This window comes from Nannospalax galili, unplaced genomic scaffold, assembly GCF_000622305.1.
Source record: "Nannospalax galili isolate Female #2095 unplaced genomic scaffold, S.galili_v1.0 scaffold589, whole genome shotgun sequence".
Classification (NCBI taxonomy): Eukaryota; Metazoa; Chordata; class Mammalia; order Rodentia; family Spalacidae; genus Nannospalax; species Nannospalax galili.
The window spans coordinates 866,295-878,899 of NW_008360324.1; the positions used below are offsets into that span (position 1 = coordinate 866,295).

The window sequence follows — 12,605 nt, forward strand, 5'->3', positions numbered from 1 at the left end:
AAAAGTGTTCAATGCACACCTTTAATCCCACCACTTGGAAGGCAGAGGCAGGCTGATCTCTGTGAGTTCAAGGCCAGCCTGGTTTAAACAGTGAGTTCCAGGCCAGCTGGGGCTATAGGGAGCCCCAGAGAGACCAAAAATAAAAAAATAAAAAATATGCCAGGCGGGGTGGCGCATGCCTTTAATCCCAGCAATTGGGAGGCAGAGGCAGGTGGATCTTTGTGAGTTTGAGGCCAGCCTGGTCTACATAGTGAGTTCCAGGACAGCTGGGGCTACAAGGAGACCCTGTCTCAAAAAGCCAAAAAAAAAAAAAAAAAAAAAAAAACCCCACATGTAGTGGTTCATATCTGCAATCAGGCTGGATGAGAAGCGGAGAACAGGAGAACTGCCTGGAAGCTCAAGGGACAGCTAGCCTAGAGTATACCAAATGGCAAAAGCCTCAGCAAAGTGGAAGAAAAACCTGAGTCCTGAAAATTGTCCTCTTTAAATTTCACTTAAATAAATTAAATAAATATTTCTAAATATATCAGTATTATTAGTCTCTAACACCAGGATATGTGAGAAACTTTGGTTCACAGTCTGGGTAGTAAGTGATAAATTCGTGGATACAATCCACTCAACACCATGTTATTAAGGTTCACTCTTTTGAACTCTTCCATCTTGAATATCCTATCCAGCCAGCTCCATCTTGATTATACTTCAGTAATCAGTGTCTCTTTCCCTTTGTGCAACTTTCCGATTTCCTTTGTGCCACTATCTATGTCAAATATACTTATAATCTAGTACTTATTAACACTCTTAGCAATTATTTACTTTTCTCAACTGAGAGCACTCTTTGGCAGAGACTTTATTTTGCATCCATAGAGAACATATAGGTGATCAAAAATGCTAAATCAGCTGAATAAAAATGTCCAGTGTGGGCTGGAGAGATGGCTCGGTGGTTAAAAGCACTGGCTGCTCTTGCAGAAGACCTGGGTTTGGCTCCTCGCACCTACATGGTGGCTGACAACCATCCATAACACCAGGTCCAGAGGCTCTGACACCCTCTTCTGGACTCTGCAAGCATTACATAAGTAGGTGCACTTACATGGAAAATGCTCATACACATAAATTTAAAAAAACTTGAATGTCCAATGTATATTCATAGGAATGTTAAATAACTATAACCTAACTATATAATATAATCATAGAAAGGGTTTGTTAATAAACGCAATTATTTAAAGAAATCTAAAAAAAAAAAAAAACGCTCTTTTGAAAAGCTAGGAATTTAGCTCAGTGGCAGCATTTGCCTAGTATGGGTTCCTTGGAAAAATAGGTCCTTTTAGGGATAAAGACTGTAATAAATTGATGAAGGTGATTAAGTCTGCTTTCTTTCCTAAGCGCTGTTTCTTCTCTCCTCACGTCTGTCTCCCTTGCTTTTTCTTGCCTGCTTTATCAGAAGGTCTCTATGTGACCCAGGCTGGCCTCAGACTGGCTGTTTCTGTGAGGGGTGTTTTGAATGAGATTTAATCTAACTTTGAGGGTTTTGAGTACAGCAGACCGTGCTCCATAATATAAAAAATCAATCGGGCCTGAAGAGAAGAAGGAATTCTGCTAACAGCCAGCCTTTGAATCTCAGCCTTAACATGGGCTTTTTCTGGGGCTCGAGTCTGCCCACCATCCAGCAGAATTCAGATTTGCCCGCCTCCATATGGATTCCCTGATATAAATCACAGAATTCATTGGTTCTGTCTGTAGAACAGTGGGCTGCAACCAAGAAGTGGTAACCTCCTACAACAAACGCCCACATGTATCTCCGTGCTTTTGAGACAAGTCTGGTCAACATAGTGTCTCTCTCTCTCTCTCTCTCTCTCTCTCTCTCTCTCTCTCTCTGGCAGTGGGAGAGACTGGAAAACTTGAGGCAGTACTAGAAAGCCTAGGCTGCCTTGAAGAAACTGTTGTAGGAATATGGATGTTAAAAAATGATTCTGGTGAGTTCTCAGGTTTCTACCTAAGCATGCTATTGGAAAGAGAAAGGTGATCTTTGTTTAAAATAAGGTAAAATCTTTGGTTCCATGTTGTTTCCCTATCTGTGTGTAGAGAAGCGGATATTTAACTGAGGAGATTTCTTTTTCTTTTTTTGCCATAAGGTATGTTTATGTTCATTAATCATACACATAATTTTCATACAAATAAATACAAAATACTATCCCAGGGCAAACTGGAGAATTTGTCAGTCCAGTTGGGGGTTCCCTCAGAGACCTACAGGCCAGTGGACCATGCTCTATTCTGAGAGGGTGCCACAGTAAGGTTGGAAAACCATCTGATAAAGAAGAGATAAAGAGGGGCTGACCAAGTGGCTCAGAAGGTCAGGGAATTTGTTGCTGAGCCTGAGGACCTCAGTTTGATCCCTGGAATCTACAGAGTAGAAGAAAACAGATTTCTGTGGGTTATCCTCAGACCTCCACAGGGGCACTGTGATATGCATGAGCCCACACACAGACATAAAATAAAGAAATAAATGTCACTCTAAAAAAAATGATAAGGGCCTAGAGAGATTGTTCTATGGTTAAGAGCACTGAATGCTCTTGCAGAATATCTAGGGTCAGTTCCCAGCACCCACATAACAGCTAACAATCAGCTGTAACTCCAGTTCCAGGGGATTCAACGCCTACTTCTGACCTCTGTGGGCATTACACAACATGTGTGCATTTACATACATGAAGGCAATGCACTTGTAGACATAAAAAATAATAAATGAAAGATTAGCAATAAATAAACACTGTGCCAGGTGTGGTGGCACACACCTTTAATCCCAGTACTTGGGAGGCAGAGGCAGACGGATCTCTGTGAGTTCAAGACCAGCCTGGTTTACATAGTGAGTTCCAGGCCAGCTGGGGCTACATGGAGACCCTGTCTCAAAAGACCAAAATAAATAAATAAAAGCCAGGTGTGGTGGCGCATGCCTTTAATCCCAGCACCCAGGAGGCAGAGGCAGGTGGATCTCTGTGAGTTCAAGGCCAGCCTGGTCTACATAGTGAGTTCCAGGACAGCTGGGGCTACAGGGAGACCCTGTCTCAAAAAAGGAAAAAAAAAAAAAATCCAGAATGTGTAAAGAATTTCTGCAACTCAATGACTAGAAAATCAAATAGCCTGACTTAAATTTTTATTTTTATTATGTATGAGTGCTTGCCTACATGGATGTAAATGCACCACATGGGTGCACTGCCCACAGAAGCCACAGGAGGGCATTGGATCCCTTGGAACTGAAGTTACAGAAGGTTGTCAGCCACCATGTGGGTAGTGGAAACCAAATCTGGGTCCTCTGAAAGAGCAGCTTGTGCTCTTAACCACTGAGTCATCTCTTCAGCCTCTCCAGAAAGTATTTTGAGGGTCGCATATAATTTTGTAGTTGTATAAACTTCTTTGTGTCAGGAGATGTGTGGTGAATGGCAGTCCCACAAAAGGCTTTAATGCCCAGCCTTCCTCACACAGCCCTTAGACTTGTTTCCAAAGGTGACTTCAGCAAAGGTGTAAGGTCCACACCCTCTAGGGCTAATGCCATTGGTTAAGGCAGCAAGACCCTGTTAAAACCTAGAGATGCCGGGCATGGTGGCGCATGCCTTTAATCCCAGCACTTGGGAGGCAGAGGCAGGCAGATCTCTGTGAGTTTAAGGCCAGCCTGGTCTACATAGTGAGTTCCAGGACAGCTGGGGCTATAGGGAGACCCTGTCTCAAAAAGACAGAAAAAAAACAAAAACAAACCTAGAGATGTTCACAGACACGTCATGGGTGAGGACCAATTTCAGAAGTCTGAAGAAAATATTTTTGCCCCTCGTAAGAAGAAGCATGTGTTATCTGGTTTACATTCAAAAGCAAGTTCACTCATTGTTCTCAAAAATAAACTTTCTTCTGAATTAGGAAACTTCATCTTGAGACTTGAGATATACTAGTTTGGAAAGTTTCCTCACTTTCTCCTGGGTTCAAAGTCCGAAGCCTTGTAGTGGAGTAAGACAGATGAATTGGCCCTGGAGAAGGAATCTGGTAATGCAGTCCAGTTTCAATTCTGGCTGTGCATTATCTATACACTGTTGAATCAGGACTGGATCTGTGAGAGTTTTGGTTTTCTGCAACAGTGTTCTGGCTTCATTTAGTATGTACTGTTTTTCTTTGATGGTGTCTTCTCTCCGTACCAAGCTTGAAAATACTGCAGTAGAGGCCAAGGACTTCTTGTCCTGTCATTCTGTGTCAGTCTTGCCTTCCCCTACCCAAAGAAGCGGGCTGGGAGGAGACAGTGCCAGGAGCTTTGCTAAACCATGACCACACCCACCTACATCCAGTATTTTTCTTTTCTTTTATATAAATTTTTATTTTTTGTGTACGACTATATTGCCTGCATGTATGCAAGATTCCCCTGGAACTGGAGTTACAGATGGTTGTTAGCCACCATGTGGGTGCTGGGAACTGTACCTGGATCCTCTGCAAGAGCAGCCAGTGCTCTTAACCACTGAGCCATCTCTCCAGTCCCAATCTTTTCTTTTTTGATACAAGGTCTCACTCTATAGCTCAGATTGGCCTCCAACTCACAGATACATCTTCCTCTGCTTCCCAGTGCTGGAATTCCAGGTGGAAGCCACTACACACAGCTAAAGCCCAGCTTCTTTTTAATTTTTTTCATTTTTACTTATTTTTATTTTATGTGTATGAGTGTATTGCATGCATGTATGTAAGTGCACCCATGTCATGCAATGCTTGTGGAGGTCAGAAGAGGCTGTCGGATCACTGGAACTAGAGCTGCTGTGTGGGTGCTGGGAATTGAACCTGGGTCCTCTGTAAGAGTAGTCTGTGCTCTTGACCGCTAAGCCATCTCTCTAGTTCTGTTTTTGTTCTTTTTTAAAAAACATATTTTATTTATTGTTTTTATTTTTATGCATATGAGTATATTGCCTGCACATATGTAGGTATACCTGTGTTGTGAAATACCAGGGGAGGTCAGAAGAGGGTGTCAGATCCCCTAGAACTGAAGTATGGATGTTTGTTAGTCACCATGTGGGTGCTAGGAACTGAACCCAGGTCCTCTGCAAGAGCAGCCGTCGTAGAGGTCAGAAGAGGGCTTCCGATTCCCCTGGAACTGGAGTTAAGGATGGTTTGTAGCTGCCATGTGGGTGCTGGGAATTGAACCTGGGTCCTCTGCAAGAGCAGTCAGTGCTCTTAACCGCCATCTCTCCAGCCCCATAATTAATATTTTTAATTGTGACAGGCAAACCTCCAACTCCTCTACCTCTCAAGTATCTGATCACCCTGCCCAGTTTGTATTAAGGTTCAGACTCAGGGCTCACCCATGCTAGGCAAGCACTCTACCAATTGAGCCACATCCTCAGTCCAACAAGTGTGTTAAATGCCAATTTCTATACAAGTGCCAACAGGGCACACAGACTATTACTTGCACAAGGTAAAGGTGGGTCAGGGGGTTCCCTAAACTTACCCTAACACTACTTCGGAACAAAAGTCTTTGCTTCCCTGTCAAGCTATTAGGTGGACATTATCACTAGGGCATCCCTGCCTGCCTTGGCTACAGAAAAACAGCTACATGATAACTCATGCTGACTCATATCCCCAGTTTCAAAAAACACAACCACATACCAGTCCATAGTCACTTTTCAGTACCATGTGTAATTAAAGATCTGTATTCTTTTAGCAGGGCTCTTCCCTAATTTTGATGGCCCTCCACCCTGGCAGAGTCTAACCTGTTAGAGGAAAGTTCTCTAGTCTGGTGGGGGAAGGACTTGAAGCTCCAAGATGCTAGGTTTTTTGTTTATTTCTTGAGACAGGGTTTCACTGTACAGCTCTGGCTGGCCTGGAACTCTCGCTATGTAGACTAGGCTGGCTTGGAACTCACAGAGATACTCCAAAGCATGTCCAGCCAAGGTGGTGTTTTTATTTTATTTTATTTTATTTTATTTATTTTATTTATTTATTTATTTTATTTTATTTTATTTTATATTTTATTTGGTCTTTTTTTTTTGAGACAGGGTCTCCCTGTAGCCCAAGGTGCCCTGGAACTCACTATGTAGACCAGGCTGGCCTTGAACTCACAGAGATCCGCCTGCCTCTGCCTCCCAAGTGCTAGGCCTACAGGCATGCGCCACCATGCCCAGCTATTTTTTTTTTTTAAAGTTTATCATTTTTATTTTATGTGTATTTTTGTATTACCTGCATGTAGGTAAGTGCACCCATGTTGTGCAATGCCTGCGGAGGACAGAAGAGGCTGTCGGATCCCCTGGAACTGGAGTTAGGGACAGTTATTAGCTGCCATGTGGGTGCTGGGATTCGAACCCGGGTCTTCTGCAAGAACAGCCAGTGTTCTTAACTGCTGAGCCATCTCTCCAGCCCCAAGGTGTTTATTAATATGGAGTTCTAAGATGGACTAGACTAGAGCACAAGCCCCCAGAAAGCAAATGAAATGCTGCACATTTGGTTATATTTCTTGGAGGTCAGAGGATCAGTTTCTTGTCACAGTCTCAAAATGGAGACAGGGAAAACAGCTAAAGGGCCTGCCAAGCACTGAAAACTGTAGGCACTGGGAGACTGCCCCTCTCCCTGGGTCCACAGGGAAATAGAGTGAAGATGTGGATGGCAGAAAGGGAGGCTGGGTGAGGAAAGGAAGCTCTTATGACAGTGTGTGGCCCCCAAACCCTAAAATACTTACATAATCTGACCATTTACAGAAAAATTTACCAAATCCTAAGCAGATGAGTCAAATGAAACAGATGAACAGATGAGTCAAATGAAATGGCATCTTAAGGAGTGAGATCACAGATATCCAGGTGAAGAGGCAAAGAATGGGACACATCTGGGTGGGAAACACACATCTGGAGTAGTAAAGCTCTCTGAAGAAATGCAAAAAGTGGGCCTGGGCATAGTGGCAGGCACCTTTAATCCTAACATACAGGAGGCAGAGGCAGGAGGATCTTTGTAAGATCAAATCCAGTCTGGTCTATAAAGCAAGTTCCAGGCCCTATCTCAAAAAAAAATTTTTTTTAAGGACTGGGCATAAAGTGAACACCTTTAATTAAAAATCTTGAGAAGCAGAGGCAAGTGGATCTCTCAGTTTGAGGCTAAACTGGTCTACTTAGCAAGGCCAGCCAGGGCTACATACTAACATCATGTCTCAATAAATGAAAAATAAATAAATAAATAAATAAATAAATGTATTTCGGAGACTGGAGAGATGACTCAGTGATTTTAGAGCACTAGGTGCTCTTGCAGGGGACCTGGGTTCAGTTCCCAGCACCCGCATGGCAGCTAATACCTGACTGTAACTCCAGTTCTAGGGGGTTTCTGATGCCCACTTCTGGCCTCCACAGGCAAAACACTCATACACATACAATTTTTTTAAAAAAAGATTTTAAAATAGTTCTACCATGATGGACAACCAAAAAGACTAATTATGAAGCCATTTTATATTCTCTCTAAATTTTTCTCATTTAATGTAACAGGGAATGAGATAAAAACTTGCCAATATGGAGAGTGCCCTTTACCTAAAGGCACTGGTTCTATAAACTGGCACCCTAGGTTTACTGAGGGCTGACAGGGTCTTCTGCTTCTTTTTACTCATTTAGAAACAAAGTAGATAGTCTACCATTGGTATCTCTGCTAGGCACTTTAAACAGAAAGCCGCCATCCAGGTTACTAGGGAGAAGAGGCTAAAGAAAGACCATCAGTTAGTGGCTTATCTCTACCTACTGGTGGCCAATACTTTGTATTTTATAGAACTACCAAAGATGATGTAGGTGGGAGAGCTGTCAAGAAAGACTGAAGCAGGGCTGGAGAGATGGCTCAGTGGTTAAGAACATTGGTTGTTCTTGCAGAAGACCTGGGTTTGAATCCCAGCATCCACATGGCAGCTAACAACTGTCTCCAGTTCCAGGGGATCTGACAGCCTCTTCTGTCCTCCTCAGACACTTACCTACATGCAGACGTAACACTCATACACATAAAATAAAAATAATAAAATATATATAAAAAGACTGAAGCATACAGTATTGCAGACTCATGAGGGATGTGCTCATTTTCTAATGGGTAATATTCCTTTTTCAGTTTGGAGAAGCAGAAGTCTGAGAAGTTAGGGGCAGAAACTATAGCCTCAAAGTTACTACCATCATCTTTCATAAAGTGGGGTGAATAAAAAGAAGTGGGATGTAGACTACAGCAAAGAATAAAAACCTGAATAGATCATTAGAATACATTACTACACTAGGGTTTGGGGACTGGAGAGATGGCTCAGCAGTTAAGAGCACTTGTTGCTCTTGCAGAGGACACCAGTTCAGGTCCCAGCATCCATGTCAGACAATGTGAACTGCCTGTAACTTCAGCTCCTGGGAGTCTGATGCCCTTGGCCTCCACAGGTAACTGCACTCATATGCACATAACCACACCCCCATACACATCCCCATACACACAAATAAAAATAAAATCTAAAACAAATACAAAAACTCTTTAATATTTTATTTATTATTTTCATTTTATGTGTATGAGTGTATTGTCTGCATGTATGTGAGTGCACCCATGTCATGTAATGACGCGGAGGTCAGAAGAGGGCTTCAGATTCTTCTGAAACTGGAGTTAAGGATGGTTTGTAGCAGCAGGTGGGTGCTGGGAATAGAAGCCGGGTCCCCTGTGTTAGGGTTCGAGAATCCAGAATAATTCCCACAGATACCAAAAAGATTATACAAAAAGTTTATTCAGGAATTTAAAGTAAAAACAACCAAACGGCAGCTAGCCAGGCACAGACACCTGGTTTTAGATGGTGCTAGGGATCTATCATAAGGCTTCCTGCTTGCTAAACAAACACCCTACCACCAACCGAGCTACATCCCAAGCCCAGATGTGTTTAAAGAGTTACACGCTTGAATTTTGTAACACTGACCTACAATATGTCAGGTTATGTTCCATGACTAGTGATATGCTGACCATGTCTATCCAAAGTCCTAAAAGGCTTACTGAGTGGCACGAATCGGCACTAGCAAGGGTGTAACTACAATGTGATGCACAAACAGAATGCGGCCTTGTTTTGGTTCGCACCGTAGGGACCATCAGCGGTTAGGAAACCCAGGCAGGATCGGGAACCCTTGCTTTCACGTTTTTCTTACTACCTCTGCTCTGAGGCACTCCTGTACTGACAGCGGCCTGCAGACCAACCCCCTTTTACCCACGACTTGCTTTTACCCCATTTCCGCTTACAAGTCTCTACTCTGTGGTCCTGTTTTCTTATGGCAGGCTGGAGGATTCCTGGGCTTGACAATCACTACGCATGCGCTCTTCATTCCCAATCTTGCCGCCGCCTTTTCAGCGTTTGCGTTACTGCGAAACAGCTTGTTCCAGGCCCACCCCTTCCTAGTGGTCCAGATTGTCTTTTTTCTAGTCCCTCCCTGCGCCTTTCCACTTCGTTCCATTTTTATCCCTTCTTCTTTGCCCGATTCACCCCGTATTACTCAGAGACGGACGCAAGCTGCAGAATCAAAACAGAATGCATGTGTGCATGAGTCAGTGAGCGCGGAGGCGAGCAGGCCAGTGCCCTGGGGACTGCCGGGCTCCGTGCCATCTTGCACGTCCCCTCGCGGGGCGGGGCGGAACGCGGCGGCAGAGCCCGTAGAGGGGCCTGAGAAATTTGCAATTTGCAGGAATCCCAGGCTTCTCCGGGGAGCCAGCTGCAAAAGGTTATGCGAGAGTCCGCCTAGGGGCGGAGGGCTTGTTCTGCACCCGCTCCTCTGCCGGGTGCCTGCCCCATCCACCGCCTCCTCGATGCCCCGGCCGCTGGTCTTTGCAGCCTGCGTCCCACATTTCATGTTTCCACGCGGCCTAAAAACCCGACAAAATCCCTCCCTTCCTTACGCCCTGCGACATACTGGTTGTTTTTCCTCAAGTCGACTTGATGTATAGAATAGCACGCACCCATTTCAGGCGCACCGGAGGAAAGCTTTACTTCGGATGCCTAAAACACCGCCCCCGCCCCCAACCAGCAGCAGATTTGCACCTTCGCTCCGCAGCTACTGCCTTTGTCCCGGGGCATTAAAGGGGCATTAGGCACTTGCAACAGCCTCAGCAGGAGAGGAGATAATCTCCGAGATACACGTGTCCCTCCTCTCAGGTACCCGACCACAGAAACAAAGGACCAAAGAATTAAAATTCCCCCAGGGACCCCTGCCGTGGAGGAACGGGGAGGTGAGGCTATAGCCCCGGTGCCCCAAGAGGAACTCGCCTCTCAGGAAGAGATTTCACACGACCCTGACAACTTTAAACACACCCTTATTTCCTGGTTTTGTTTCATCATTTCTCCAAGACTGTAATATCCTTTTCGGAAAAGTCATAGAGACTAGGCGCCTACCCCTCGTTTGACCAAACTATGAATCTGTAAATAAATCAATTTTTCTTGGTAAGCTTGCTTCTATTTCTGCCTCCCCCCCGCCCCCCCCCTTTTTTTTTTTTTTTTTTGGTCTTTTTGAGACAGGGTCTCCCTGTAGCCCCAGCTGGCCTGGAGCTCACTCTGTAGACCAGGCTGTCCTCGAACTCGCAGAGATCCCCCTGCCGCTGCCTCCCGAGTGCTGGGATTCAAGGCGTGCGCCGCCAAGCCTCCCCCCGCCCCCCGAGAGGCTCACTATGTAGCCCCAGCTGGCCTGGGCCTGATTATGTAGACCAGGGATAACCTCAAACTCAAAAGATCCGCCTCCCTCTGCTTCTTTAGTGCTGGCTAGGGCTAAAGATGCTGCCACCACACCGCCTAATTTCTTTTAAGATGTTAGCAGGTTTAGGAATCGAAATGCTGTCCTGTAACTTTTTTCTTTATAGTCCCTTTTCTCAGCTATTGGCAAATATTTACTAAGTATTTCCTACGAACCAAACACTAAGGACACAGAAATAAGAAATTAGTGCACATCCTTTGAAAAAGGAAGACACCCTCTACCTATAAATAGTATTTTGGATGCTCCCTTCCCACCATACAGTTTTTAGACCCTTAGACGATTTGGTCAGCTGAATAATCCCTTCCTGAGCGATAACTGTTTGCTTTTTTTTCCTTCTTCCTGAGGAAAGCCTTAGGCAGAAGAAACACTAATGACTCAGTTGCAGCTAAGGAGAAAGCCAGGTGCAGACAAAGAATTTACTGAGGAGATGGGAGGGGCTGAGCCTTGATTAAGGGTGGGAATGTGACAGGCACAGTTTCAAAAACAAGGTCTGAGAAAGTGGGGCAGTAAAGGCTACTGGAAGCCCCCTTTGGGCAGGAGGGACAGGATGTGAGACCCTGAAATAGACTCATAAAAGAAAATGTCAGGGAGAGCCATTGAGCTTAAGGAAAAGATGGGAAAGCAGGCTATGGAGAAAAGTGGAGGAAAAGCAGATCTGTCCTCCCTCAAAGGGTGTGTTGTGTGTGAAAAACCAATCTAAGAGAAGTAGGCGTAAGGACATGCAGCTGAAAAATAAAAAGGGTGGGGCTGGAGAGATGGCTCAGTGGTTAAGAACACTGGTTGTTCTAGCAGAAGACCCTGGTTTGAATCTCAACACCCACATGGCAGCTAACAGCTGTCCAGAACTCCAGTTCCAGGGGATCCGAAGCCTTCTTCTGTCCTCTGCAGGCACTGTACAACACGGGTGGCATTTACATACATGCAGACAATACATGCATCTACATAAAATTAAAATAAAATTTTTTAAAATAAAAATAAAGCCAGGCGTGGTGGCGCGTGCCTTTAATCCCAGCACTCGGGAGGCAGAGGCAGGCAGATCTCTGTGAGTTCGAGGCCAGCTTGGTTCACATAGTGAGTTCCAGGACAGCTAGGGCTACAGGGAGATCCTGTCTCAAAAAGACAAAAAAATAAAAATAAATAAAAATAAAAAGTGTACGGTATGGTGGGGCAGGATGTGGTGGTGTGTGCCTGTGCGTGCCTCCCAGCACTTGAAAGGCAGAGACAAGAGTATTTTTTGCTACAGGTTCAAGACCAGCCAGGTTGCATATGGAGTATCAGGCCAGACATGGCTACACAGCAATACCGGGCTAGAGACAAATAAGGAAAAACAGAACCCACCCAGACTTGCAATTTTGATGCAAACCTGGCCCTCTTCCTGAACCTGTGACACAGGGTTTCCACTTCCTTTTTACTGTCCATTGCTCAAATCTAGAAACAGATATCACCAACTCAGATGCGGGGCAGCCTCTAGATACTCCGAGTAGTTGGCCAATTTAAACTTACTTAGGTCTTTAATATTTAAGTGTGGGGCGGTTGGCATGACAGCATTTGAAGAGAAACAATTTGCTAATGGTGTTACACTTGAGGGTGGGGACTTCATTTTTAAAAATGCAGTTATTTTAAGTGCACAGCCAGACATGATCCCTGCCCCCAGTCACTTGTATAACCACTAAAATCAAGATCTGGACCCTAGAATATTCCTACCTCCCCCAGTTTCCTTGTGCCAGCTCCAAGGCTATAGTTTTCCACTCTACAGGAATCTCTTGTCTCTTTCTCTGTTTTTTTTTTTTTAAATTCTTGAGTAAACTTTTTGTATAATCTTTTTGGGTATCTGTGGGAATTATTCTTGATTCTCAAACCCTAACATTGTGGTGGCTCATCTGG

The 12,605-nt window shown here is 44.5% G+C and overlaps 1 protein-coding gene and 1 pseudogene across 1 annotated transcript in view; both read right to left on the reverse strand.

Annotated features, from left to right (window-relative positions):
- The window catches only part of Slc2a3 (solute carrier family 2 member 3), an 83,051-nt gene that overhangs the window by 25,260 nt on the left and 45,186 nt on the right, over positions 1–12,605 (reverse strand). The window lies entirely within an intron of this gene.
- On the reverse strand, positions 3,897–4,221 carry LOC103727572 (annotated as a pseudogene).